Below are 26,433 nucleotides of genomic sequence, written 5' to 3'. Positions count from 1 at the left end.
TCTTCACTAGAATCCAGAGTGTCAGAATCGGAATTATCTAGCTCCAAGGCTTCTAGCTCTACCGTAGGGTATAGGCTAGATTCTGGCTTTTTCTTTTTCTTAGATTTGTTAGGGGGTGAATGATCACTCCCTTCTTTCTCTCCCCCCTTTCTTAACTTCTTGGGGAGGGCCTTTTTTCTTAGACATGTCTTTCCTTTTGCGAGCTCCCATTCTCTCACTCCGTTCAGTTTCTGACATGCTATCCTGAACTTCCTCTAAGGTTCCCTGACTTTCTACTATAGCAGGGTGACAGGCCTCATCCTCCAAGCAGTTTTTAACTAGCTTCCAAATGGCTTTGGTACCTAAGCGGAGATCTCCTTCTGCATGCTTCCTGTCTAGTTCTTTACCTAGCTTGTTCCATGAGGCCACAGTGAGGGATCCGGAACAAGCATACCATGGTGCCACTCTATCTACCTCCTTCACAAAATTTGGAAGTGTTCGTGGTGCAATTTTGAGATCTCTTTGTTTTAGCACAGTCTGTAGGGCAGTAACCACTGACTGTGACAATCCCATCGTGCTAGCGGCTTATCTAAAAAAACGGCGCTCGACTCCTTTACCAGACTGACAGCACCGTTCTGTCAGCACCAGCCACGATGAAGAAGAAGGACAAACAGGACTAGCACCAAAGCCTCCACTGACCCGTCCCACGGTGATGACAAACTAAGGCCAAAGTCGAGAAAAGGGGTGTTCAGGATCAAGCATACCTCTCTGAACTTACATCCCTGCAGTTCTGAATCCGCCCCGTCTTCCGAGGGGTCTCCCGCGCCGCCGGCGAAGTTGAAGAGTTTCCGGGTTTCGGCACCAGATGTCCCGCGCTACCGTCTCGCCAGCAAGAACGACGCAGGGCACTCGGATCCTTCTGCAGTAAAGCTTTGATACATCTTGAGAGATAGATGATCAGCTTCTGAAAGGGAGACCCCAAGCTAAGAAACCCAGCCCCTTATATAAGCCTAGGAGCTCCGAGTGAGACGTGTAGAGCCGGGATTGGTGGTTTGCTCATCACCCCAGATGACGGGTGAGGCACAGCTTAAACGGTAAACTCCAACTGACAGCAGATGTCAGCGCCATCTTCTAATGGCGATAGGGATAGCGAGGGCGGCTCCTCACAGAGGGATGGCTCAGTGATTAAGAGCACTGGCTGTTCTTCCAGAGGATCTGGGTTCAATTTCCAGTACCCATGTGGCAACTCACAATCAACTCCAATTACAAATGATCTGATATACTTTTGACCTCCTTGGGCACCTGGAATGCACATAGTATACAGATATACATGCAGGCAAAATATATAATTTTTTAAAATCCAAAATAATGGATTTCCACAAACTAAGCACTTAATGGATTTCCACAAACTAAGCGATGTGTAACCAGAGAGTTTATTCCAGCTTATACCTGGCTTCTGTACCTACTTCTGATCTGATGTGGGGGGGAAAATGTTATCCTTTCTGTAAGAAGTGGTTTCATGGGTGAAGTAAGGAGTTTGATAAATAAGACTCTAGGCCTCTCTCTGCCACTTTCCCCTTTCACTCCTAATGGTTCATGCCTGGCTGATGAATTTGGGAATACCCAAATCCGTTGCTCACCTTTCCCGTCTCTACGACAAAGATGCCCAATCAAAGGGGTCTTATTTTGGGTGACAGTCCATCATGGTCTTGAAGGTGCGGTGTCAAGAGCATGAGGCGGCTGGTCATACTGTGTCAGGAGCAGAGAGAGACAAGTGCTAGTCCCCGCCACACTTTCTCTTCTGCATTTGGCTCAGGACCCCGCCCTATTGATGACAGTATTGTCCACATTTAGGGCATGCCTTCCCCCTTCAGTTAATTCTTTCTGAAAATTCCATTACTGATACACCCAGGAGTGTGGATTCACATCACTATAAACGTAGTCACACCGACAGTGAAGATTGACCTGTCACTGGGCATCCTTGATTACTCATCTCCCTCCTCCCTTGAGAGAAAGCCTCACAATGGGCTGGTTCTGCCCCTAAGGTCTTCCCAGGTCCTGCATTTTCTGTGACAAGGTGAAGTACCTCTGCCTAATTTTGGGACTCACTGTCTATCACAGCCCTCCAATCTTCTTCATAACTGATAGACACCATAGTTTAACCTTCATTTTTATTGAAGTAAAAGTAACACAAATTTTACTGTCTTAACAGTTTTGTTGAAAGTATACCCCCAAAAAGAAAGTACACAATTCAGTCATTTTTATTTATTTTTGTGTATAACTACCATCACCATATACATCCAGAACATTTTTATCATTGTCCCCCCCCCAAACCCACACCCACTGTGGTGGTTTGAAAGAAAATGGCCCCCGAAGGAAATGGAACTATTAGATGTAGCTTTGTTGGGGTAGGTGTAGCCTTACAGGAAGAAGTATGTCACTGTGGAGGTGGGCTTTGCTCAAGCTACGTTCAGTGTGGCAAACAGTTCACTTCCTGTTGCCTTTGTATCAAGATGTAGGACTCTCAGCTCCTTTTCCAGCACCGTGTCTGCCTGCATGCCACCATGTTCCGCTGTGATGACAATGGACTGAACCTCTGAAACTGTAAGCCAGCCCCAATTAAATGTTTTTCCTTTACAAGAGTTGCTTTTATCATGGCATTTCTTCACAGCAATTGAAACCCCCTTAAGCATTCACCCCTAGAGCCTCTCCACCCATGGCTGCTGGTGCCTGCTTATTTGTGTTCTGTCGCTATAGACTTGCCTAGCAGGACATTCACATAAACAGACTAAATGCACAAGCCTGTGTGACTAGAGTCTCTCACTTACTGAGACTCTCTAACGACTAGTGATGTGCTGGACAAGCTCTGGACCCCTGAGACGTACTCCCAGGCCCTATTTGAACTAATTTTTGCATATGGTGTGAGATTGGTGCCTGTCTTAACCTGTTTTGTGTTGCTAATGACACGATATCGCCGACCAGATGAATTATATAGGGGTTTATCTTGGCTCACAGTTCTGGCCCACGATGAAGGAGCCAAACCTCCCCATGGCCTTCTTGCTGGCAGAGTCCTGAGTCAGCTCAGGGCATCCCATGATAGGAAGTACGCATGTCTAGGTCTGTTTTCTGGTCTTTTTACAAAGCCACCAAGATTCAGTCATTGGGGTGTGTGGGGATGCCTCACCCTAAAGGTCTTAACTAATCATAAACACACTTCAGATGCCCACTTCTTTACAATGTAGTAAGATTAAGTTTCCACCCTCAGAAGGCCTCACAATTGGAGGAACTCCAGCCTGCGCTGCAGTGACGGCAAATCAAGCTCAGGCCCTACTAGGGCTCAGCTTCATATTTGTAGGGACTTCATTGAGTCAACACATGTTGTTGAAGATGATTCTTTCCCTCCTAAATGGTCTTGTCACCGTTTCCTCGGATGGAACGACCACAGAACTTGGTTTGTTTCTGGTCACTGGCGTTTGCTTGGCACCGTCCTGATCACCACAGCCTAGCTCAAACCTCAATCAGGAAGGTTGCACTCTCTAACTCTGTCCTTTTACAAAACTGTTCTGTGTGGAGGGCACTGCAAGTCTGTATGGATTTTAGGATCAGCTTTGCCATTTCTGTAGAAAAGGCTGTTAAGGTTTTCCTGCTTGGGCTCTATCTGTCAATCACATTGGTGAGCCTGGCCACTGAGTTCAGTGAAATCAAGTCTTGCACCCTGCGGGAGCTAAACACCTTTTAGACTCAGGTCTTTGTGTCAGCACTGTTTATTAGGATCAAAGCTAGGTATTTTGTTCTTCCTGGTGTGGTTATAAATGCAGCTGTAAACTTCAGTTTTGATTTATCCACTCCGAAAGTGGAGGAGCACATCTGGTTTCTGGATGTTTTCAGTGTCCATTTCAAGTTCTTGTTTGTTTGTCAGAATACCCAAAAAGAAAATGAGGTGCTGTTTATTGGGCTCTTAGAGAAACTACGTGTGTGTGTGCGCGCGCGCGCGCGCGCGCGTTCAGTGGGTGAGGCTGTGGCATGAAAGAAACCAGACAGGAAGCACTGCACAGTGATGGGGGGTGGGGCAAGAATAGAACATTAGAGGACGCCAGCGATTAGCAAGAAAGGCAACTGACCATGCAGATCAGAGTAGCAGGAACTATTTACTGGCCCACTGTACTGGGAAATTTCTGTTCTTTGGCCTTGTTCATTTTACTTAGGTGAGTTTGGACACTTGCCTGGTATGCATGAGGCTTTGGGTTCTAGCCCCAGTACCATAGAGAGAAATCTTCACCAAAGTCAAAAAAAGTTAAGATGTGACCAGCTCCACCATCTCACATATAAGCTGCTGCCCGACATTTGACAAAAACAGTTCACTTGGGTTTCCCAGAAACTTGTGCATGGTAAGCAAGGGAGCAGCAAGCATTGTACCACTGAACCACAGCCCCATCCCCTCCCACTGCCCGACCATGTGGACCTTCTGCGTATATAAAATGTCTCAAGGTTGAAAGCTGGGTGTCTATGAAGTAGAAACCATGGCTTAGAGCAACACTCCCAGGTAAACCCTTAACTAGCCTTCAAAGAGATAAGCCCTGATGCCTTAGCATTTGTTCATTTCTGTGGAGCAAATGTGTCCTCATGACTGATTCCAGGTTTCCAAAATGCCTTCATTGAGTAGGTGTAGAGCTAACACATGCACACTGGTCCATCACAGCCAGAGTTTCTACCAAGCGGATGAAAATGACCTTAGCATCATAGATCATAGTGGTGAATTTAAAGTATTTATTACCTCATTTTAAATATATTTCCTTTAATGTAAAGTTTATATAGCTTGGATTTTTCTTAGATGTATTTTGATGTATGTATGCTGTCTGCATGTATGGACATGTGGACATATGCTCTCAGAGGTCAGATGAGGGTATCGGTCAGATATTTTGGAACTGGAGTTACCCAACATGAGTGCTGAGAACAAAACTCCTGTCCTCTGCAATAGCAATGAACACTCTTTGTGTGTGTGTGTGTGTGTTTTGTTTTTGTTTTGTTTTGTTTTGTTTTTCTCTGTGTCTTTGGAGGCTGTCCTGGAACTCGCTCTATAGACCAGGCTGGCCTCGAATTCACAGAGATCCCCCTGCCTCTGCCTCCCGAGTGCTGGGATTAAAAGAGTGCGCTACCAACGCCAGGCAGCAGCGAACACTCTTAACAATTGAGCCATCCAGCTCCCTGTCCCTTATCGCTTGATTTTTAATCACTGATATGTTTAATAACTAACCTGATGATTTCTGGAAGTTTACCATTCCTCATGAAGCAGCCCAGGCCAGTGGCAGACTGGGAGCTGGGTTGTGACAAAGGAAGAGGCTGAGCAATGAGACGGGTAGACCTCTCTCAGATGTCCTGTGTGAGAACTCAGTCAAGCCAGTAGAATGTACTGACAGTCATCTCTCCAGGTGTTTATGAAGACCAGAGAGAAGGGCACAGAATCTCATGCAGGATCGGTGACCAAAAACGCTGGTTTACAGATACTGCCTTGCCACTGTGGCGGGACCACTGTTAACTTCAGGGGCTAGTAAGATGTCTTGGCAGGAAAAAGTACTTGTGTTTGGTCCCTGGAATCCATGCGATGGATGGAAAGAACCCCTAAACACACACGCACACACACACACACTTTTTTTAAAAAAGAAAAAAGTTAACATATAAAAGTTGGCACAAGACTGGGAACCCCTCCTCCTCTGAACTGCACACAACAAGCACAGTGTACATGACAAACACACACACAGTGTACAATACACACACACATACTCACACTCACACACAGGAGAGGCGGGTCCTATGCAAATGACCTAATGGAGGATCAAGAGCCTGCTCAGGGAGGAGGGTCTCGTGGAGCACAGTTTGGTGCTCACTAACCCACTCCCACTCTCCGGGTTGCTTTGCGTTTCTGGATCAACCGTTTCTCTTTATGCTGCCTTTCCTAGTGTGTCCGGTACAACGTTTTGTCATGGAACAGAAGAACCTGGAATCTTTCGAGTCATGGGTCCTCACCCCACCCCCAGTCTGCCTAAAGCACCATAGCTTTAATCAGGACTTCAGTCTTTCTGTGTTGAGACAGGAGCGGGCGATTGGGAGTTATCCAATGTCCAGCAGGTATGGCATTGGTTTGAGGACAATATGCAAATAAGTTTCGCATGTATACTTTGCATGGGCAGAACCCTGGAAGCCTCACTCCTCGGGCTGTGGAAGGAGGAGCAGAGACACCCTACAACCTTAGAAACAGGGAAATCAGCCTGGTTTAGTGTAACCTCCTTCCTGGCTTGGAAATTTGGCGATTTGACCGTTAAATGTCAGCTGTGCTACCTAAAGGGAGTAAGAGGATTTCCTGAGAGAGCTGTGCATGAATCAACTCACCAGGCAGCCTCTGGGGCAGGGTGCTGTCTGCAGAAAGAACATTTCGTGGTACAGAGGGAAGAGGGCCTGGCCAAGAGTCTGCTGTGACATAGGGGGTTGGCAGACATCCGGGAGACGGAAGGGGCGGGGAAGAGTGACCCCTGTTCTACCCCAGTCCTCAGAGCTGTGTAGCCTCTGATTTCACACCATTTTGTGAGAAAGATCACATCCTCTTGACCGTTCTGTGTCCTCCACCACAAAACGCCAGGGATGTGGTGAACCAGGAAGTAAATGCACCGGTGCTTGGCACCCGATCCAGCCTCAACTGGTCTGTCGACATCTTCAGCCCCCTTGGAGAGGCCTATGGAAAGATGAGTCAGGCAACATAATCCTTTTGCCCTGGGGAGCCCAGGTGTCGTACCCTCCCCCTCCCCGTGGACTGGTCACTTATGAAACACCAGTTACCTCCTGCCAATCATGTTTTAGACACAGACAGTTCAGTATGCTCACAACTTTTGTGGTGCAGGCTCATATTCACAGAGGGGTTGCTAAGAGTGTGTTGGAAACCTGGCTTGGAACTTAACTGGGGAGGGGGGTACCTGAACAAGTCACCTGGCTTCTGTTTCTGTGAGTCAGAGATTATGGTATCTATCATGCAAGATTGTTGTGGGGGAGAATCATACAGGAAAAGCATTGCCTAATACTAGGTAGCATGGTAGCTTAATTATTTAATAGTTGAGTAACTGCGGGTGACCTCGGGCAATCGATTTACTCTCTCTGGGTCTCAGTTTCCCCCTTTGTGTATGTTGGGCGGGATAATCTTGGAGGCATTTGGTTCTCCCACTCCAGTTTTTCTATGACAAATAAGAGTCTTTGCCTCCTTCTGGCCCTGCCTGTCTACATAGAGATTAGGCCATTTGCTTTTGCAATGCTCAGATAGCAAAGACCTTTGACAGCCGAGAAGGCTCAGTTACTCCCTCCCCTCGAACTGAGTTCCAAAGCTGTGGGACAAGGGGCACAGGATTAGAAAAGGAGGCTGTGTACTGGCTGGTAAGACCGGGATGTGGTAAAAACTGCCTGGGGAGAAAGAAGAGATCCAAGGTGAGGACTATGCTTCCTGGAATCCAAGCCCCAAACAGAGAGGACTGGGAGCATGAGGCAGACCCCCGCTTTCAGAAGATATTTCTTTTTCTTCTGAACTTTGGTTGCATGAAGCAAATGCCTCTTTTTAAAAAGGAAGGGGCCCTATAAATGGTTATTCTAATGTAAGATATGGAGATGGGCGATTCAAGATGGTACAGAGATTGAAGCCTCTGGGAATAACTCTTCATGTTGTCCTGATGTCCCTGATTCAGTAACGGTATATAAGCCAAATATCATACTTATAATACACTAGACTTTAGTCAAAAGCCTGAGGAGATTCTCTCTGACCTGGGTCCTGGAGCAGATAGAAAACACGTGAGACTGATTAAATGCCAGAAACTTCTCTTCTCTTCTCTTCTCTTCTCTTCTCTTCTCTTCTCTTCTCTTCTCTTCTCTTCTCTTCTCTTCTCTTCTCTTCTCTTCCCTTCTCTTCTCTTCTCTTCCCTTCCCTTCCCTTCCCTTCACTCCCCCTCCCCTCCCCTCCCCTCCTCTTTTCTCCCCTCTTCTCTTTTCTTTGTGAGGCAGGGTCTTACTATGTAGCCCTGGCTGTCCTGGAAGACACTATACAGACTGGTTAACCTTGAACTCACAGAGATCCGCCTGCCTGTGCCTCACAAGTACTGGGATTAATGGTGTGAACCACCATATGTGGTTCCATAGAATCTTAGGTCAATGCATCTATATATATATATATTTAACGGAAAAGTTGGGATTCTATATAGGGCTCATTTTCTACAATGTGTGACTTTTTTTGGTGTTTGACTTATTTGGGCGCACTTCCAATTTCCCACAGTAATTTTTTTTTTAATGTCAGTTGAGGAACTACTTTGCAGTTGGGAGAACACATTGCTCATTAAGAAGAGTCTAAGACCCCAGGCTTTTGAATATCAATCCCTGAGGTTTGGGTCCCTTTCCCAGTTGGAATGTCTCTGCTAAATGACAAACTGCCTGGCATTTTCCCCAATCCAGCTTGCCCCGTGATAAATGCTCGAGATTACATTTCCTTGTTGGTGTGTGCAAGAAATTCTACGCCTCCCCTTCAGCACAATGGCAGCAAGCTTTCCTGCCTTTCTGTGTTTGTTGTTGCTGGCTTAAGAGAAAGAAGAGAAATTCTCAGCTTCAAAGGCTGTCAGCTAGAAACAAGAATGTGAAAAAAAGGAAGGCTGAAAGAATGGAAATCCCTGGGCCTGGCATAGGAAAGGCTGGTTTGGTCTGGAAGGGGGGGGGCGTAGTTCTGCTGGTAAGATGCCTCCTGTGGAAACATGGGGACCCCATGTTTGATCCACAGAACCTAAGGAAAGCAGGATTACAGGCTGCCTGTAATCCCAAGTACTAGGGAGGCAGAGGCATGTGGGTCTTGGGTATGTGCTGGCCAGCAACCTACACCCAAGTGCCCAGCACCCAGCCACTAAGAGACCCTTTCTTCAAAACAGGGTAGATGGACTCGCAGCACTCTGGAGGCAGAGGCAGGTGGAACCCTGTTCATTGAGGCCAGCCTGGTTTGCACAACAAGGTCCAGGCCAGGTAAGACTGCATGTGAAACCCCACCACGAACAAGAAAACCAGGGTACATGGTTCCTGAAGAACAACACTCAAGGATGACCTATGACTCCGTATGCACCTACACACAACACACACACACACACACACACACACACACACACACACGGAGCTCCCTCAGTTATTGCCCCACATGACAGCTCATATACTCAGCAATGAGCAAGCCCACTTCTTTAATTTATTTTTAAGAGAAAAGAAGGAACTTAATATTTTAGGGATAAGAACTTATTATTCCCTCTTCTTCAGAGTAGGAAAAAAAAAAGAAACGTGGTTTAACTGAAACAGTGCTGGGTGTGGTGGCTCATGCCTGTAAGCCCAGCACTTGGAGGCTAAGTTAGGAGGATTGCTTCACATTGAAAGCCAGTGCATTCTTTTAGGTGATAAGCTTCAGGCCTACATAGTGAGGACCCCATATCAACACAAAATCAATAAAAGAGAAGAAAAGGAGATTTTTAAGCAGTGTGAGAGTGAGCTTGTGACCAGTCAATCATACTTGGGAAGCAGAAAGGGGAACAGTAGCCGTTCCGCAGATGAAGGGATGGAGTCGGGGAACTCTGCAGTTCTCTTCCATTGCCTACTCCTAGTCTGCCCCAGGAAGGCCAGAGATGGCAACGAGCACTCTTTTCTGGAGTCTGGTGTGGGCCCGTGGTCAACCCGATCATGAGGGCACACCTGGTTTGTGGTCTACATGACCAACAGTCCGATGCTGAGGAGTCCCTGGCTGCTTAGTATCTCCAACCCTCGGCAACACTGCCCACAGACTCCTGACTCTGAGTTTCTAGAGAGAAGAAAGTTCAACCCCTGGGGACATTCCTTAGCCTCTGGTAATACAGAAGCTGTGAAAGCTGAAGGCACTGGGGAGAGTGGGCTGGGCCTACCAGGAGGCTACTTGTCATTTGGAGAGTCTGACAGGCCTTTTCCTTAAGAAGAAAGTCAGTAGGCCTCTTCAAGCGTCTGCATCCTTCTCTGTGGAAAGAAGCTGTCAGCTCCTCCCTCTTAGGTCTGCTGAGGGGGAGATTGCACACGTGCAGCATAGAGCCTGCCACCTAGCACGTTGGAGATAAATTGTGTCCGTTTTTATGAGTCCCATCTTAACACCGAAAGCCCCAGAGAAACATAACAACCCAGAGAACCAACGCTGAAAACCCTGTGAGAGGCCCCTTTGGTGTAGACTTTCAACAAAAGATGGCTTTGTGTGACCCTTTCCTCCTCCTGGGAAAAAGTCGGAGCAAAGGTACAGTTCTGAAATTGCAGCCCACACCATCAGAAAGGATGACTAGTGAACAGATCACCTGGGTTGGATCTTTGACCACCCACCTCCGTAGTGTGGGGATCAAATGCTTACAGTCCAGCCCAGATATTGGCTCTTCTGGTGCCAGAGAAGTCTGGTTTTGGGCTGAGTGATTTAAGACAATATGTACGTCGATGCTGAGTGTGTGTGTGTGTGTGTGTGTGTGTGTGTGTGTGTGTGTGTGTGTGTGTGTGTAGGGGGGTGGCTTACTGAGCAGAGTGGAAATTTTCTATTCTTACCTTGGTTCCCTGGCTAGTATGTTTGAATGAACAAAAGAGATAGAATAAGGCAGGCCAGAATCAGGCATTGAACAGCCATGGGACCAAGAATCAGAGTGGAATTAAAATCTTGATCATTTGGGGTTCCAAAGTTAGGGAAATCATGACTGATATACCCTTCCTCCTTCCAGATAAAGACCCGGTTGGGTCATGAAGGCATATTCTTGCCTGTATCCCCAGCTGATGAATCCAGCTCTCCTAGCTCCTATTAATCCCTCTTTCTACACCAAGGGACTAGCAAGCGGAGAAGAGTCCAGCAGAGAGAAAAAGAAAAAGTCATTTCTATCCAAGTCTCAAGAGCTGCGATTGGCTTAGCTAGTCCTGGGGTGATTTGTGAAATGAAAGGAAACCTGACTCCAAGAACTGCTGCCAGGAGAAGCCTTGGGGATGGAGGCCAAGCACTCAAACAAGAGGTTGAGGTTGAGCAATAGATGGCAGAACTCCAGGCTCCGGAAGGGGCCAGATGCACCTGCCTAGGCACTGAAGCATGACGGGACTCGGGAAGGCCCCACCTAACCAGAGAGGAGTGGGAGGAAGGCAAAGCAAGTGGCCTGACTGGAGAAGTTGGCCATGATCTAATCCCCTCCTGACTTGGTCACAGCAGTTCTTCCTGCGTCAGAACCTCAAGAACAAGGTTCGTGGTCCTGCTCCTACACGCACGCCTCCCATTTGTTTTCCAACATAAACAATCGAGAAGCTGAAAGGCAGAAATCTTCGCCCCTTCTTCTCCATGGCTGACAATGAGCCCGTGCAGGTTTTCAGGACATCACCTCCCTGATTCTGAGCCGTGCAGAATGACAGACACGCATGAGAGACTGGAGTGCTCTGTCACTAAGAGGATCAACGGCCGCTGGCCCGGCCTAGGTCAAAAATAAAAAGTAAACCAGTGAGTAAAGATGGGGACTGTGGTGGGCGGTGGTGGACACATTGTGTCCCACCCTCCTTCTTTGGTTTCTAAGTTAGCTTCTGTGTTTTCTCACTGATTCTGGAAACAATCTTTAAATAATTTCTCCTAATATAATTATTAGCCAACAACAGCTCCCTGGCTGACAGGGTCTTACCTGCAGCAGAAGAAGCCGAGGCCTTTTAGAAGGCTAGCACTCACCTTGACTGGAAACACACTCAATGGATAGTGAAAAGGTTCACACATCCCATGTTGAGAAGCACATTTGATAAATCACTTGTCACACTTGCCAGCACAGCTTGTGCCACGCAGGGAGGGAGACTGGCCGGGTACTAATGGCTGCAGCTCTGATGCCGCTGTGGTTCACTGAGTTCAGGCCTACGATCAAGTTGGAGGGTTAGAACCAAGACCAGGGACACCTGGCTAGCCCGGTAGCAGATGTTCAGAAGTGGTAGAGTAGGTTACGTCTTCAAAAGTTGAGAAGCAAAGGAGCTTTGGTTCCTTTTGAGCAGCCTTGGATGCTAAAGGTCTAGCTTGGACTATGAAATTTGCACCTAGGACTTCCTGAATAAACAATGGAGCACTGAGAGCTCGAGCTTCGTACTGCTCTTGCGCCAACATAAGAGCAATGCAATATAAGAGCAAGCTTCCTTCTGATCAGAACATGGGAAGCAAGCAAGCCTGAGATTTACAAACAATGCTGAGATAGGTACAGTCATATTCCCTAGTATCCCCCAATAAACATAATCATAAAAGATGGTGGGTTTGGGAAACGTCTGTGGGTCTGTTTTCTAGCACTAGGATTCCCTTTCCCTCTTTGCAATAGCCAGGGATTCATTCTATTTCTGGTTTCTCCCATCTATACTGTGCATTTCTTTCTTTCCTCCCTCACTCCCTCACTCCCCCCCTCTTTCCTCCCTTCCCTCCCTCCCTCCCTCCTTCTCTCCCCCCCTTTCTTTCCTCCTTTGTTTCTGTCTGCCTTTCTTCTCTCTTTTTTTATAAGACAGGGCCTCACTATACACCTCTGCCTGGCCTGGATCCTCTTGAATAGAACAGGTGGGCCTTGAACTCATGGCGTTCTGTGATCAGAGGTGTGTGCCGCACTCTAGATTTCTTGTTGCTCCTCTATCCTATTCCAAATAGTTGCAGAGTAAGAACTCATTCTATCTACCCCCCCAAGGACAAGTCCACCTTCACTCCTAAGGATTCCTTTCTTAAGAATTCAAGAAAATGGACTGGACAGATGTCTCAGCAATTAAGAGGCCAACATCACCTAGGCAGTCTCTCATTCAAGTGTTCTTCCCTTGGGGGACTCTAAGTTGTGGCAAGTTGACATTTGAAACTAACCATCATACCACTTATGGGTGGAAAAAAAGTTGACAAAGCTAACTTCTGGCCACTGGTATCCCTGTGGTGTGTCTAGAATCAGCCATGGGAACATAATGACCCAGAAATACATCAGAGTAGCAGTATAGAAGATGGCCTCTTGGCATCTCATGTTCATGGGGACTCAGTCCTACCTCTGCTAACGACTTTGTAAGACTAATGAAGCTTCCCTGAGAGAGTAACAAGAAAGGGTCCTGGCTGTTTCATTTGCTGGGCCTTTGTTGTCATGTTTTTTGGAAATAGTCTTGTGCAGCCCAGCATTACCTGGAACTCACTGTGTAGCTCAGGCTGGCCTCAAATCTGTGATCCTCCTGTCTCAGCCTCCCAAGTAAAGGACTGTAAGCATTTGTCAGTCTATTTGGTTTAAGGATCATGTTTCAAAGTAGACGTAGTCTCATAGCCAAGGATGGCCTTGAACTCCTGATCCTCCTGTTTCTACCTCCCAAATGCTGGGATTACAGTTGAGTATGATTGTGTCCAGTCTCTTGCTGCTGAGCAAGCGTCTCCAGCCTGGACTTGAGTTTTATTTTTCCCAATAAAGATGCAATCTGTTTACAAACAAACAATAAAAACAGGAAAGCTAGACGACAAAGGCTTTCAATACTGTCTAGAACTTTGAGATGGCTTCTCAAATGATTGCAACCATTAGACATTAGAAAACACAAATGTGAATAAATGAGAAGTTTCTCCAGCTGGAGTTCAGCTCACTTGGTAGAGTACTTATCTAGTCCTGAGTTCAAATCCTCAAATCCTGTAAACCAGGCATGCTGGCACAGACCTGTAACTCCAGCACCCCGGAGGCGGAGGTATGAACATCAAAGATTTAGGATCATCTTTGGCTTCTTAAGGAGTTTAAGGTCAGACTGGATAGAAACGTGGTCTTCAGTGAAAAACAAGTTTCTCAAACATGAAAGATAAATCAGGAAGTCTAGCAACAAGTGATGCCCTCTGGCCAAGTCTTCTCGAAGAGACCTAGATAAAGACACAAAGTCCTGGAATGAAGAAAACAGAGTGGGAGCTGTAGACACGCACAGTGGTCAAATAGTTCCTGAGCAGCATGACGACCTGCATCCCAGCACATAAAAGCAGGGCGTGGAAAAACGTGCCTGTAACCCACCTCTGGTGCAGGGTGTGCAGGAAACAGGTAGAATCCTGGAACTCACTGGCCTAGCTGAAATGGCAAGCCCCAGCTTCAGGGAGGAAATAAGGTAAACAGTGATAGACGACATCTATCTGATCTTAACCTCGGGCCTCTCTTCATATGCATAAGCATTCAGATCCACACACACACCTACAACATACATGCATACAACGTCCCCACACCCCAATGTGCATTTCTGCCCTTGTCCACATCTCTCAGATAATTTCAGCAGATGTACAATGTAGTTCATAAGTGGAGCCGGCAGCATAGGCCTACGGTCCCAGGGGAGGATGGACCAAGAGGCTGCACCTGTAGGGAGGGCGTGAAGCTCATCCCCAGGGGCTGTGTTCACTCCACAGAGCTCAGCCTCTCCTCCTGGTTCCTGTGCCTGTCTCCCAACATGGCGGCAGTGCCTCCCGTCTGCAAAAGAGAATGTGGTCTTTACAGTATTCTTCCAGAACTACCCACCACTGAAAAAGAACCAGGAACCAGGAAGTGAGGCGCTGAAGAATCCTCCATTGTGGGCTTCCTTCTCGTGTTACTATGTTTTTCCTTCAGCTTTTTCAGTGTGTCAGAGACGGGAGTGTTTTTTTGTTTGTTTTGCATTACAGTACAAGAGTCTCTCTGGGATCTGAAACACCTCACATTTACTATGGTGCTTAAGGGTTCCCACTCCCCAATGTACTCTCAGTATACAGATGGGGAAATGCAGGCCCAGGAGGACAGGGCACCTTCTCAGAGGTCACAGAGCTGAAATGAAGCTCAACCCCAGAGGTGTCAACTCCAAGCTCAGTATTCTCTACTCAGAGACTGTCTCTTCTATCTTCTCAGCCATGGTCATGGTCACACAGACCTTGTCACTACTAATGAAAGACCTCGGCATCAAAGCGCTGGGCACTGAACCGAACCCTCTGCCCAAGAACTGGGGCCAGACCACTGGCTGCAAATGCACGAGGTGATTTATTGAGTACACAGGCGCCTGCAGATGCTACTGCAACTCGGGTGCAGAGCATACCAGGCTTGCAGGGAGCACAGTATTTATAGAGTTTTAATGGTTACATAAGTAACAGGCATTTCATTGGCTCATCTTAGGGGCAGGGGTAGTTCCCACGGACTAAGTTTCCTGGTATTACTTTATGAAAGACCCCGGCACACTTCAGCAATTATTATCCGGGTCCCATGACTACTATGGTGATCATAGACACAAGTGGGGGCAGGGGTAGTTGCCAAGGACTAGGTGTCCTGGTATTGCCACATAAAAGACCCTGGCACCCTTCAGCAATTATTATCTGGGTCCCATGACTGCTCTGGTGACCACAGATCCTGTTTGGCATCCTGCCAGCTGGGCGAGGCACCTGGTCTGGGTTTTTTCATTAGGCAACGGCCTGGCCTTGCTTTTCTTTTCCTAGGGGGTCCTGGGTAGGGGTCTTTCACAAACAACATATCTATAGTCTTCAGGCTTTGGGGGTGGTGGTGAGGAGGTCAAGACAGGGTTTCTCTGTGTAGCTGGCTGTCCAGAACTAGATATGTAGACTAGGATGGCCTTGGAACTCACAGAGCTCTGCCTGCCTCTGGCTCCCGGGAGCTGGGAATAAAGGTGTGTGCCCCATTGCCCGGCTTACAGTCTGGACTTTTAAGCATCTCTGTAATCAGCCTCCCTATCCAACCTTGACCCCAGTGATTCCTTTCTTTCCTTAGCTATCTTGGGGTAAAGTTTGACTGAGAATTCTGTGACCTCATGTTGTGGTTTGAATCTGAGATGTCCCCACCATGTGCTGGGATTCCAGGCAGGCATCACATTAGTTTTCTGAAGTACCAGGAAGGGAGCCTAGGGCTTTGTGAATAAGAGACTACTCTGCTAACTGAGTTACATTCTCAGCCCCACCTCCTAAGTCTTTTTGAATGCTTTTTGTTACCCACATAAATAAAAACAATGATACTGCATAAAACAGTGCTATCAGTCAGATGTGATAGCCCAAGCTTGTAATCCCAGCACTCAGGAGATGGAGGCAAAAGGATCTGAGTTTGAAGCTAGCCTGGACTACATAGTGAGTTCTTATCTCAAAAAGCTTAAACACAAAACCCAACGATATCAAGCACCACCTTAAATTTCCCAATGAGGTGAGACACCCTCTTGGTTTGACAGTATACTTCAGACCTTGGTGTTCTGTGACCACAGCTAACCTCTGCCCCAAATCTCATCACCTCAGTGGATAGCCAAGCCCTTGCCCTTCTCCCTGAGCTAACCTAAGCATTTTCTTCTCAGAGTATGACTTCCTGTATTAACCCCCAGGACCCTTCCGTGCTTACGTTGACTGTCATCCTGTCCAAGACGGCTTTCTGTTGGCCCCTTTTCTGTTCCGAGTGCCCCGTGTCAGAAACAGGTGGTTGCACATGTGTCTTTTCACAAAGTTGGGATAATAGCAACAAATTCACAAGTGACATCCATTTTCTCGGCTGTGACCCACTGAACACTTGTACTTTCATTTGGTTGGAGTGGTCAGTGGCAGTCACAGCATCTCCTGTTCCAAACCTAAGCGGATACTAATTCTCATGTCACACATTACACATCAGTTTGGGTGACAACGGCCGCAAAGGGGTTAAAGAGGTTGCAGAGTTCAAAGTGGCTTTGCTGAAGGCAGAGAGGTGATTCTGGTACTGGCAGAGGCCCTGCAGGGGCCTCGGTGAAGGACATGGGGGAGCCTAGGACTCAAACAAGAGGAGTAACAGGAAGAGGGAAGAGGTGAAGGGGGGAGTCCTGTGGACTTCTGGGAAAAAGACTTCTCAGCTGAACTGCCAGGAAGTGCAGAGGCCCCTAAAGCAAAACTGTGGTCGCTGAGGTTTAGGAAAGATACTTTGTAGCTGGGCCAGAATGAGCAAGGCTGAGGGGAGCAGGAGGTGAGGCTAGCAAGGGAGGAAGCTAGACAGCACGTGCTTAAGGAAGGAAGCAGAACAGGGTGGGAAGTAGGTATCATCTGACGGACTGTTTGTCAGAGCTGTCAGGACTCAACGTCACACCCTTACAAGACAGCCATTTCTCACAGTTCTGAAACCCAAGACCAAGATGTTAGGAAGTTTGCTCCTTCCGGGCTCTCCCTAGCCTGCAGCTTTCTCTGCTGGCTTGCCTGCTCTGCTGTGGTCTTTCCCCGGGTTCCTGAACCCCTGGTTTCTTGTAGTGGTACTGAGGTTTAAACCCGGGGCCTCCAGCATGCTCTGCAAAGTGTTCTACTACTGAGCTACTGATGCGGAGGATTACTATACACAGGACAGGGATGTCGTATGCCATTTTATTAGGGAGAAATCACTTATGTAAGAAGCCAAGAACTGAGGCCAGCGCTCTGATGGTCTCCGACCTCAACTGGAACCCCAAGAAAGTGACCCCTCCTTCCTTGACCTTATCTCTGCCTTCCCCCACTTGTGATTCAGGTATGTGAGATCTCTACCTATAATTCCCCTTTTAGTCTAAAGAAAAGATTTAGACTTGAAACAAACTAAATTGTCTCAAACATATATAAAGCATATATACATAGAAGGTGATAAAAAATTATAATCTACCTGTATCCTTTCCTAAGCATATCTATCCCATCTAAACTTTAAACTTATCTGAAAGAGATGCCCAAGTCTGAACACCTCCTTCCAATCCCAACCCTAAATAATTGAAAACTAACCCTAGCAGATGTAAATTATCCTGTAATATCAACAGTAGGGAAAGGGGGCATAGTATTCTCAAAATTACTTCCTGCTGAAATGGGATGACAATAACCTCATAGAATCCTGTTAGAAAATATTAGTGTAGTGAAAGTCTCAAGTGGACTAGCTACAACATTAGTATTCTGTTTATTTGGCAGGAGATGCTTGTTTGAAGTTCTTGACTGAAGTTCTAATGTTGATTGAAGCTCTTGTCTGAGGCTTTGTCCAGAGTGTAGAAGATGCACCATATCAGTCAATTAGTCTGGAGTTGTCTAGAGTGATGCAGTCCCAAACCATTTTCAGGATGATAATTGTCAGTTCAGATGCATCAAGCCGGATCAGGTGGAATCGATGAAGTGGGGCCCCATTTTCTTTCTGAAGTGTTGAAGATTGCTGTTAGGAAATTCTTTGTCCTCTGTGGAAAACTCAAATGTTAATGTCAACAAGGACATTTCAATGTTTATATGTATGTATACTGGGAAAGGCAACAATAAGGAATAGAGTAAATGTGAGGGAAATTAGACTTTCAGAGAAAAACCAAATAACCAGATGACAGTTCCCAGATTTTGTTCTCTTCTTATGTCTTACATCAATTAGCTCCTTGATATAATACAGAAACTCTGAATTTTATTTTAACAACATGCTTGGATTTAGAGAAAAGTCAAATCCAACTTCAAAGTCAGCTTTGGTTTAAGTGAATTGGGACCAAAGGAGCATTAAGAAGTAAAGAGAAATAGATTTTATAAGGACAAGAGTTAAGAGAATTAGACATTGATACCAAACGTTAGATTCTTCTTTGTTTGATGGTTCTTTGGGTAGCCATCCTCCCTTCTTTAGGTATCCACGTGTTCCGTATCTTCTCGCTGTTTGGAGATGGGTTTTCCTGTGAATACAAGAGCAAAACACTTTCCTTTCCTCCTGTGAGGTCTCCATATACCTCGTGGAATATGACTCTGTGAATGAGCTGTCATCTGTCCTCCTCTAGAGGTTTCTCCTGTTCTGATTGAATCTTGATCAATTTTGATGGAATCCAAAGCTTTTCTTCTCCTGCAGAAACAAAGGCAAAACCCCTTCCCCAACGTAACACATAACCTGGTTTCCAAACTGAGGTCATTACATCTTTGAAATGCACCGGCTAATTTAATTCAGAAGTTTTTTTTTTCTGTAGTCCACTGTCTTTCTGCAGCTGTTTGTCCTTTCTCATTAGCATTAAGAAAGTTTAAAGTTAATAAGGCATTATATAATCTGTGTTTGGGGGTCTTTGTTCCCCCTGGCTGTTTATGGAGAATTTTTTTTAAAGTGTCGTGAGATTTCTCAACCAGTGCTTGTCCTGTGGGATTATATGGTATACCAGTTAAGTGCTTTATGTTATAATGTTTGAAAAACTATTCCAATTTGCTGGAGACATATGTTGGAGCATTGTTAGTTTTTATTTCTGCAGGTATATCCATAACAGCCATCACCTCTAAGAGGTGTGTGATAACAGAATCAGCCTTTTCAGAACTAAGAGCAATAGCCCATTGGAACCCTGAAAATGTGTCTATTGTATGGTGCACATATTTTAAACTTCCAGATTCTGGAGAGTAAAACACATTTATTTGCTAAATTTCATTTCTGCAAATACCTTTGGGATTACTGCCTGCTGGAAATCTGGTAATTGAGTTTGATTATAGAATTAACAGGTGGGGGCAGTTTCTTATTATTTCCTTGGCTTATTGCCAAGTGATAGAAAATCCTTCTTTAAGCCTTTGCTATTAACATGGTGTTTTTAATGAAATTCTGACGCTTCTAGCCACTTCCTATTAATAAACAATCAATCTCATCATTACCTTGTGCTAGAGGACCTGGCAGACCTGTGTGGGATCTGATGTGTGTAATATATATATAGGATGACTTCTATTTCTGATGGTTTTCTGTAATTGGATAAACAATGAGGTTAATTCCATATCATCAGGAACAAATTCAGCAGTCTCATTGTGTAAGACAACTCTCTCTGCATATCAAGAGTCAGTAACTATATTGAGAGGCTCCGTAAAATCCATAAGTACCTTGAGAATGGCATACAATCCTGCCTTTTGTACAGAGTTGTAAGGGCTTTGAACTACTTTACTTATATTTCCTGATTTATAACTTGCCTTACCTGACTTGTTTGCATCAGTATAGAATGTAGGGACTCAAGAGATTGGCGTTTTTCTTGCAATACATAGAAGGATCCAAATTGTTTTCTTTAAGAATTTGATTCTCTCTGTTTTGGGATAATTGTTACTAGTAGTTCCCCCCAAAGTTACCACAAGCCCTTTGCCATATTTATTATCCTTCCATAAGGAGGAAATTTCTTCATTAGCTAAAGGTACAATAATTTCTGTTGGGTCTCTTCCAGTTAGTTGATGAAGCCTTAATTTACCTTTAAAAATCAAATCAGAAATCTTTTCTATATGCCTTTAGATTTTTATTCTGTTTATGTGGCAGAAATATCCATTCTAGTATGATGTCTTCCCTCTGCATCAAAATCCCTGAGGGGTTTTTTCTGCAGTCTTGTTTTGGATCTACATGGTACACATGTGCTTCTAGTATTCTTTTTTCTACCCATTCTAATTCTTTTTCAGCCTCAGTTGATAATATTTGTGGACTACTTAAGTCCTTGTCTACTTCTAGGGCCATTTTTAGGTTTTTAAATCATGCCTTTCTACTCCAATAGTTGTCTGTAGTTGAGAAATTTCTCCTAGTTGTTTTTGAAGATCATTAAGAGTCTGGTAACAATCTCTCCTGATCTGTACTTTTTGTGATCTAATTTTTTGTAGATATATTTTATAACCTAAATAATTAATAGAATCTCCTCTTTGTATTTTTTTCAGGAGCAATCTGTAATCCCCAGGGAGGTAAAATTTCCTTTGCTACCTCAAACATCTTTTCCAATGTTCCTTCTTTCAAGTCAGCCAGAAGACGGTTTCCATATAATGGTAAATTATATATTGTGGAAATTGTTTGTGAATTATTTCCAGAGGTTTTTGCACAAAATACCAGTACAAAATAGGACTATTTAACATTCCCTGTGGCAAAACCTTCCATTGAAATCTCCTATCTGGCTGAGAATTGTTATTGGTAGGCACTGTGAAGGCAAATTTCTCCCTATCTTTTTCTTGTAAAAGTATAGTGAAGAAGCACTCTTTTAGATCAATTACTACAATTGGCATGCTTTGTCCTGACCTGCGGGACATTCAACGTAGGTCTGGGGGGCACCTAGGAGAGAGATGAAGGACAAGAAATACAAGAAAGGACAACAAGACAGGATTCTGATCAAGTCAACAAACTTTATTCATCCCAAAGGGATTTATATAGGGGAAGGAGTGGGGGGTGTACTGCAGCTGCAGGAAGCTGGCAGGGCAAGAGGTCAGTGGGAGGTGTAGAGCATTCTGTATTGCTGGTAACCTGACAGCAGGATCTGATACTATCTATTACAATTTATTGTCTTTGTTTAGGCCTATCTCTTAATGGACTAGGGAGTCTTCATTAAGCTAATCTTTAACTGACAGATAAACCGCCGGCCTATTTCTTGCAATTTACTTTATGTCCTAAGGGGTGGCAGGGTAGTCTGGAGTCACATCCTCCCTATGAGGGCGTGATGCTGATAACTCTGGATTATGGCAGAGGTCCCTGACAATCCTTTAGGTATCAGAGAAAGCAATGGTATCCTAGGTTGTAGAGAGGCCACAGGCTGGATTACTTTATGATGGCTCTCAGATCAGTAAGCAACCTCCATTTGCCAGACTTCTTTTTGATCATAAATACAGGAGAATCCACGGACTGGTAGATTCTTCAATATGTCCATCACTTAGCTGTTCCTGAACCACCTTTTCTAAAGCCTCTAGCTTCTCAGAGGTCATAGGCCATTGACCTACCTAGACAGGTTCATCTGTTAGCCATTTTGGTTCCTCTGTAGATTTGGCTCTAACATCCTGTTTCTGTACAGCCTGTATGTCTGGCATCTGTTTCCATAGTGCCTTAAGATATTTTTTCTACCACTAAGAGGTTGTTTATGATTCATATCTGATAAGGGAGGAATGTTAATCTGGGTATTCCATTGTTGCAATAGATCACAACCCCAGAGATTTATAGCGATGTCTGCAACATATGGCCTCAGTCTTCCTCTTTGTCTTTCTGGCCCTATATAGTCAACCCATCTTGTTCTTTGTTTTACTTGAGATATGGTTTCAATCCCTAAAAACTGAACGTTTACTTCTTGCATGGGAAGGCAGAGATTTTTGAGTTATGATGATGGTGACATCAGTATCCATGTCCCCAAGGCCAATAATGTCCTTATTATTTATTTTAACTGGTCATTTGGGTCTTCAGTAGCTAATTTATCATCCAGAGCAGTATTATATTTTACAACATACATTGGATCTTCTAATCATCCTGAGAGAGATTGTCCTCCGCAGTGCCTTTGCCACACCTCCTACAGGTTGTGGCCTTCTGCATGAATCACTCCTAGGAGCAGCATTATCTCTAGGAATGCTTTCCCTACAATTTCTTCTCAGATGTCCTGCTCTACCACAGCTAAAACATCTGGTATTTCAATGTCTTTTTTAAACCTTTGGAGATTGCTTCTTCTACCCAAGTTTCTATATCCTCACGGTTAAGACATTGGGCATCTTGGTGCCTCTTCAAGCCTTTAGAAATTGCCTCTCCTACCCAAGCTTCTGTATCATGATCTTTGTACTTAATATTAGCCATACACAAGACCCATTTGTTCAATGGTGCTGATCTGATTTTTAATGGCCGAAGTACCTGTTTGCATTGTGGATTTGCATTCTCATTAGCTAGAGATTCTATAAGTGTTTGCCTAGAATCTGTGTCAGTTACCTGTAATTCTACTGCTCTGTACAGTCTTTCCAAAAATTCAGTGAACTTTTCTTGTGGACCCCGTACCACCTTGGTATTAGATTCTGTTTTTTCTCCTGGTTTGTGAACCTTATCCAAAGCATTCAGAGCTGCTCTGTGGCATAAAGTCAATATGTGTTCGTCACACGCAGCCTGAACCTGTGGGTCAGCATAAGCACCTCACAAAGAATCTTATCTTGAGGAGCTTCACAACCTTTCTTTAGGCTTTGAAGCTGGAGGGCTTTTTCGTCTTCCCCTCCATAAAGATCTCCATTGTATTTGAGATGAATTTTCTAGCACCACTGAGATCAATCAACTCCAATCCTTTGGGGTCACCCTATTCACACTCACCCAAGAATTCAGTAACTCCCTGACATAACGGGAGTGAATACCATAAGAAACAATGGCTTGTTTGATTCCCTTCAGGCCCTTCTTCTGTATCCGTTCCCACTGGTAAGCAAGGAAACCATCTGGATGCTTCTTTGTTGATAGTTTTTCAGTCCTAGATACTGGGAAGACCATAGGAGATGGCATAACAACCTTAGGAAAATCTTCCTGGCATTTGAGAAGTGTAGGTAAACCTCTGTCATAACCTGTTGCTTGTATTTCAAACTCTGATGTATCAGATTGGAGATTATCTAAGACCTGTAGCCTATAGACCATTGTTTCTCTGATGCTTGAACTTCCTGGGTCAAAAAAAAATCTAAGGACGTCATACAGTCTGTCAGTTTCTTGAATTCACCATCTATATGCAATTCCGAGCATTTAATATTCTCATCCTTAGATATTATCTGAATGGCATGTAAGTTGCCTTCTTGGAACAGTGTTCTATCTGATAGCCGGTCATTATCCTCAGACATGGAATGAATTGTTTCAGTAAGTTTACCAATCTGATGTTCCAGTCTTTGAGTTCTATTAATCAAGTCATCAGACATGGAATGAATGAGCTGTTTCTGCCAGTATGATAATGTCCTCCTGAATGGATTATATTTTGGCTATTAGGACAGTAGTCATGGAACCAATACCATCTTGTAGGTGGTTATTTTTAAGTTCTAAGTTATCGACTTTGTTAGATATTTCCCTGTTGATCTCGAGATTTTGAATTTTTTACTTTAATTTTTCAATAGTTTGCACAATTTCCCTGCTTTCTGCCCTGATATTAAGGCTTCTCTTGCAGAATAGTATATGTATTATGAGGCTATCGTTAACATTAGACACAAATATATTTGGGGCATATCATAATTCTCTCTCAGGATGTCATTCATATAAAAAGCAATGAGATCCTTAACGTTCTGCATGTTAAGATTATCCGCCATGGTAGAGTAGGTAATTTTATCACCAGCTCAAAGTACCAGAATACAAGGCTTATTACCTCTAATTATCTTGGGTTGAGGTAAGGATTTTTACCTGCAGTAACTATGCTTGGCCAGCAGGTGGCACACGTGTACTGCCAAACACAGCTCCATCGCAAAAGCTCAGTTTCCTCAAGGAAAATCTGAAAAATTCTAAGCAGCTTTTACAGATTTATTAAAAGGGAGCCAGATTTATTAAAAGAAGGGAAAATAGCCCGGGTAGGGACAGCCACCGAACCTTACGGTGGGGAAGGAAAACAAACGCTGGGCAGCACGGCTTTCACGCAGCTTTCAGGACACTCGTTTCTGCAGCAGGAATCAAGGTAGAGCAGCAGAGCCGGGGTTGCACAGAAGGGCCGGTCTCTAGAGTGGGAGCACGCACAATGGTGAAGAAACAGCGTGGCTTCTCAGGGGCACTCGTTCTGCAAGCTCCGTGGGTTTGTTGGGCTAGCGTGGCAGGAGTGTTAATTTCTGCAACCACGCTGATGGGAAAACAGGACTGAGTTGGGAAAATCCTGGTAACCCAGGAGAGACTCCTGAGACGTGGCTAGGCGCTGCAGTTGCTGCAGCGGTAAGCTGCGGCTGGTCGGGGAAACCAACACGTTCTGACACCAGATGATGCGGAGGATCACCATACACAGGCTAGGGATGTCCTATGTTATTTTGTTAGGGAGAAATCACTTACATTGGAAGTCGAGAACTAAGGTCAGTGCTCTGCTGGTCTCCGACCTCGACTGGAGCCCCAAGAGAGAGTGACACCCTCCTTCCTTGACCTTTATCTCTGCCTTTCCCCACATACCTGTGACCATGCAAAAACGGGCGTGGTCAGTGCTTCAGGTACGTGAGATCTCTACCTACAAACTACAGCCCCAGATGATCCCCACTCCCGCTTTTTCTTTGGGGGGATAGCATCTCACCATGTAGGTCTGGCTGTCCTGGAACTCGCTCTGTAGACCAGGCTGACCTTGAACTCACAGAGACCCACCTGCCTCTGCCTCCTAAATTCTGGGATTAAAGACATACTCTCCCACACCTAGCCTGTTCTCCCTTTTTATAAGGGCCGAGCCCTAGTGGATTAAGATCCCACTGTTAATGACATTATTGAGCCTTCTTCTTTTATACCTTTCAATATAGTCACATTGGTGGAGTGGGGATGCAGTTGAGCTCATAGCGATGTCTGCTAGCAGCTCCCCCACTGCTGGGTTAAGAATAAATTCTAGATTTTCAGTGAGTCTCCTGGAAACTCCATGTAGCCAGGAACTGAAGGCTGATTGAATATGTGAGTGAATAAGGCAACTGTGGTGCATGCCTCTAAACCCAGAACTCAGGAAAGTTAAGACACAAGTTCAAGACCTCTCTGAGCTCCATAGCAAATTCAAGACCAGCTGGAGTTACAAATTAAAGATCCTGTTTCTTAAAAACAAAGGAACAGAGAGTAAATAATACATTTGGGCACAAATATATATGCAGAGGAGAAAAGAAAGAAAATATCTAAAATTAATATCCATCATGACTAATTAATCACTATGAGTGATTAATTTTAAGTGTCTAGCATCCCACACTTTTTTCCTGACTTATTTCATCGTGAATTGTAGCACAGTCATACAATGCATAAATGAAGAACTCAGTGGAATATTACCAACTCAGTTTCTACACAATCACCACCTAGGACAAGGAATAGACTCTTGCCTGCACTGACAAGTAAGGGAGTACTTTTTTATATAAAATTATTTTATCTTATCTACTTTTTTAACACGTATGTATGGTGCATGTGGTGGCGGGGTACCTGGAGAGGCTGCAAGGGGCCTCAGACACCCTGAAGCTGTGACTGTGAGCCTCCTGGTGTGGACGCTGGGAACTGAACTTTGGCCCTGTGGAAGAGCAGGAAGTGCTCTTAACAAGTGAGTTTCTTCTGCAGCTGTTGTCCATTGCGCCCCCCCCACCTTTTAATATGACTGTTGCACTCAAACCTCGGGCATGTTCCTGGTAAGCACAGGAAGATAGGCTAGGGATAACACAATACCCCCACAGCCTGCCTGCACCTCCCCACTAGCCCGGGAATCAGGCTGTGAGCCTGAATCCTTACAGCCATCGTCAGATTGCTGAGGGCTTGATCCCAAGTGAAGCCCTTGATGAGTAACCGTTCATTTGACCCTCAGAGATGGATGGGATTGGGGCAGATAATGAGGCACAGGGAAGTCTCCTAATTTGTTCAAGTTCATGCCGATAGGAGATGCCGAGCCAGTTTCACCCAGGCCATGAGGCCCGGCCCTTGTTCCTCCTCAGTGATTTCCAGACGAGAGGACACATGACAATCCAGGAGGGTCTCTTAAAACTCCGAATGCTGGTTCCCCTTAGGGTCTCTGCTCATCATGTCTGGGTGAGAGTCCCAGCATTTGTATGTTGCTGCTAGTTTGGGGACAAAGGTTTGAAAGCAAACTTCAGGCTAGTATCCTGTGTCA

General features: G+C 45.1%; 1 long non-coding RNA gene across 1 annotated transcript in view; it reads left to right on the top strand.

Moving 5' to 3' along the window:
- The first annotated feature begins 2,550 nt into the window (after positions 1-2,550).
- Positions 2,551-26,433, top strand: part of LOC110341695 — a 38,805-nt gene continuing 14,922 nt past the window's right edge. The window contains exons 1-4 of the long non-coding RNA XR_002383675.2: positions 2,551-2,583; positions 5,937-6,105; positions 8,922-9,012; positions 10,749-11,503. This is a non-coding gene — a long non-coding RNA (uncharacterized LOC110341695). The remainder of the gene's footprint in view (positions 2,584-5,936; positions 6,106-8,921; positions 9,013-10,748; positions 11,504-26,433) is intronic.

This window comes from Mesocricetus auratus, unplaced genomic scaffold (genome assembly GCF_017639785.1).
Source record: "Mesocricetus auratus isolate SY011 unplaced genomic scaffold, BCM_Maur_2.0 Super-Scaffold_100006, whole genome shotgun sequence".
Classification (NCBI taxonomy): Eukaryota; Metazoa; Chordata; class Mammalia; order Rodentia; family Cricetidae; genus Mesocricetus; species Mesocricetus auratus.
The sequence above is the reverse complement of the archived record's forward strand: the minus strand, read 5'-3'. Positions and strand labels throughout refer to the sequence as shown.